Raw genomic sequence first — 4,112 nt, forward strand, 5'->3', positions numbered from 1 at the left:
AGGGATTTTCTCTGCCTTGTGATGACTGGGTGCTGTGTGATGTCCTTAGGTTAGTTAGGTTTACGTAGTTCTAAGTTCTATGGGACTGATGACCATAGATGTTAAGTCCCATAGTGCTCAGAGCCATTTGCACCCAAAACCATGTTCTGCAATAGTGTTTTGTTTTCCCCACTAGACAGTGCCACAAGTTCCTCCAAAAAATCATAACACAACACACACGCAAATGTCATACTAACAAATGTAAATCCACCTGGCGATGGAGGTTTAAACCTTTGAAACGCGTCGTGGAGATAAATAAACAGTGACTGGTAACAGTAAACTTGTTGTTTCATTTAATGTCAGTAACAGTCACGGTAAAGCCTAATCAAAATGTTAGCTTTTAAAGTGAAATTCATTTGCCATTGCTAAATGTTATACGTGCCAACGGCCTTGCCGCAGTGGTAACACTGGTTCCCGTCAGATCACCGAAGTTAAGCGCTGTCGGGCTGGGCTAGCACTTGGATGGGTGACCATCCGGTCTGCCGAGCGCTGATGGCAAGCGGGATGCACTCAGCCCTTGTGAGGCAAACTGAGGAGCTACTTGATTGAGAAGTAGCGGCTCCGGTCTCGGAAACTGACTGTCGTGTCCTGACATAGGTGGGAGAGGGAAAAAGGGGTTGATGGTTAGTCTGTGCTTGCGAGCGGTACAGAGCAGAAGGCAGAAGGACAATTCACAGTGAAGGAATGTGATTGTTTTCTTCTATCTGAGCCAACACTGGTACAGGCATTTACTAGAAATGCAGGTGGTGAGACTCGGTAGGGAACTCGTTGTGGACACTCTTGGACAAACAGGGTTTTGAAATAGTTCTTTATTCCAGACAGGACTGACTAATGCACTGGAGGCTAGTTCTGTGGGTAGAAAAAGTAAGAATAACACTGTTACAACAGAAACCAGTGCAGAAGTCCCAGGAGTGGATGCTAACCACAGTAGCAAACACTAGCAGCATATTAAGGATACAACTTAGTTGCAAAACAAAACATACTGAATGTGACACTGTTCACTGAGTCACTCCAAGTGCGAGAGCAGACTTACGCGGAGCTGGACCGAGGCTGGAGTCGACGGACGCGGGTTCGGCTCCCAGATCGTCTGACTGAGAACTCCGCCAAAATGCGGAATCTAGGGATTTTAAAGAGTCACGTGGAGGCACTGTTTTTCCCACTTAAAGCCACCCAGCCAATCCCGTAGGTCTCTTGCCGGTGCCTGCCAATCACGGTTTAGTTAGGTCCCCTCTACTGCTCATAAGGCGGGGATGTTAATGCAGTTGCACTAAGTCCGTATTTGGTATCGACATAGTTCGGCTGAAAGCTAAACGTAGCTGCTCTGCCAAATAAGGCTTGCAACATTATTGTTATACGTCAGTTAGTCCCGCCCCTCGGGCTTCCCAGAGTAGGTCAACAGTTTTTGGCGTTTTCGCTCTCTTTCTAACCCCTGTGAGCCTACTGCCGTTGCTGTTCTCAGGGCTGGTATCAAGCTAGCTTCATACGCTACTACGTGCCTGTTAGTTACAAAGTTCTACGGTGGCAAAATACCACAGCGTCTAGACGACATATGAAGTTACACGTCAATTCCTTGAAGAGTAACTACTAACGACCTGGGACCGCGTCTGAGGGCGTCTGCATTTTCGCAAGGCTCTCCCCTTACGGTTTACTTCATGTAACAATATCTCTCTTAGTTTCGTCTGCCCTCAGCATCGTCTCTGCTTCCTCGCCTTGGAACGCCTGTCCTCCTTCCTCACAGCTTCAAGGTAACACTGAAGTAGCAAGCAATAATCTATATATTACATGACATAAGGCCGGGAGAGCGACGTGTTGACCACATACCCCTCCAAATCCGCATCCAGCGACGCCTGTGGTCTGTGGATGACACGGCGGCCGGTGGGTACCTTTGGGCCTTCATAGCCTCTTCGGGAGGGGGGGCGGGGTTATATGTTATACGCCAGAGCCCTTGCCAGAAGGTTTAGTATGTAGTTTAGTACAGTTGTACAGGGTTATTACAAATGATTGAAGCGATTTCACAGCTCTACAATAACTTTATTATTTGAGATATTTTCACAATGCTTTGCACACACATACAAAAACTCAAAAAGTTTTTTAGGCATTCACAAATGTTCGATACGTGCCCCTTTAGTGATTCGGCAGACATCAAGCCGATAATCAAGTTCCTCCCACACTCGGCGCAGCATGTCCCCATCAATGAGTTTGAAAGCATCGTTGATGCGAGCTCGCAGTTCTGACACGTTTCTTGGTAGAGGAGGTTTAAACACTGAATCTTTCACATAACCCCACAGAAAGAAATCGCATGGGGTTAAGTCGGGAGAGCGTGGAGGCCATGACATGAATTGCTGATCATGATCTCCACCACGACCGATCCATCGGTTTTCCAATCTCCTGTTTAAGAAATGCCGAACATCATGACGGAAGTGCGGTGGAGCACCATCCTGTTGAAAGACGAAGTCGGCGCTGTCGGTCTGCAGTTGTGGCATGCGCCAATTTTCCAGCATGTCCAGATACACGTGTCCTGTAACGTTTTTTTCGCAGAAGAAAAAGGGGCCGTAAACTTTAAACTGTGAGATTGCACAAAACACATTAACTTTTGGTGAATTGCGAATTTGCCGCACGAATGCATGAGGATTCTCTACCGCCCAGATTCGCACATTGTGTCTGTTCACTTCACCATTAAGAAAAAATGTTGCTTCATCACTGAAAACAAGTTTCGCACTGAACGCATCCTCTTCCGTGAGATGTTGCAACCGTGCCGAAAATTCAAAGCCTTTGACTTTGTCATCGGATGTCAGGGCTTGTAGCAATTGTAAACGGTAAGGCTTCTGTTTTAGCCTTTTCCGTAAGATTTCCGAAACCGTCGGCTGTGGTACGTTTAGCTCCCTGCTTGCTTTATTCGTCGAATTCCGCGTGCTACGCGTGAAACTTGCCCGCACGCGTTCAACTGTTTCTTCGCTCACTGCAGGCCGACCCGTCGATTTCCCCTTACAGAGGCATCCAGAAGCTTTAAACTGCGCGTACCATCGCCGAATGGAGTTAGCAGTTGGTGCATCTTTGTTGAACTTCGTCCTGAAGTGTCGTTGCACTGTTATGACTGACTGATGTGAGTGCATTTCAAGCACGACATACGCTTTCTCGGCTCCTGTCGCCATTTTGTCTCACTGCGCTCTCGAGCGCTCTGGCGGCAGAAACCTGAAGTGCGGCTTCAGCCGAACAAAACTTTATGAGTTTTTCTACGTATCTGTAGTGTGTCGTGACCATATGTCAATGAATGGAGCTACAGTGAATTTATGAAATCGCTTCAATCATTTGTAATAGCCCTGTAGATGGTCGCTTGTAGTACATCGCGACAATTCCGTGATGATTGTAAACCCTGTAGCCCAGATTCCAGGAGGGGGCACTGCCTGCGCCCCTGTGGGGGAGGTAGACCCTTGACTCATACTACCTGCCCGCAGCTATCGTCTTCGCTGGTGACGTGGACTTCTCGACCGACAGAGTCTTCACCAAGATCAACGTCCAGATCCGCGTCGCGGCGACGGTCAGCTACTACAAGCCGCCCACTCCAGACAGACTGGACCACGACATCATGCTGCTGCACATGTACCGCGCCTTCGAAATGATCTCCGGCTTCGTCGGCATCATACCCATCACGGAAATGAGACAGTGAGTATGTCAGACTGGTACGACGCTTCATTCTCGAGTCCTTCTCGTTACGTCAACCTCATTACCACCGTTTCTTTCCTTCTAACCCACCTATCCGCATTCTTCCAGCACTATCGAAGGCCGTAGAATACAACGGGTGTTAGGTGTATACATGTAGATATTTCTACTGATGACTGCGGCAGTGTGCTGAACAACATTACGAGGTTAATCCAAAAGTTAAGGTCTCCTATTTTCTATAAGTACATAGACCTGTTTATTTCTACAATGGTTTACATCAGTTTACAGCTTGAAAATTTAGCTATTTTTCGACATAATCACCATTTCTGGCGATGCATTTTTGTAGACGATGTGGCAGTTTTTGTATGCCCATGTCATACCAGCTCGCCGCCGTGCTGTTCAGAAAGTTATGA

At 47.4% G+C, this 4,112-nt stretch overlaps 1 pseudogene; it reads left to right on the forward strand.

The window, feature by feature from the left end:
• The first annotated feature begins 419 nt into the window (after positions 1 to 419).
• LOC126106927 (5S ribosomal RNA) lies at positions 420 to 537 on the forward strand (annotated as a pseudogene).
• Positions 538 to 4,112: the final 3,575 nt, after the last annotated feature.

Source organism: Schistocerca cancellata, chromosome 10, assembly GCF_023864275.1.
Source record: "Schistocerca cancellata isolate TAMUIC-IGC-003103 chromosome 10, iqSchCanc2.1, whole genome shotgun sequence".
NCBI classification, from domain to species: domain Eukaryota; kingdom Metazoa; phylum Arthropoda; class Insecta; order Orthoptera; family Acrididae; genus Schistocerca; species Schistocerca cancellata.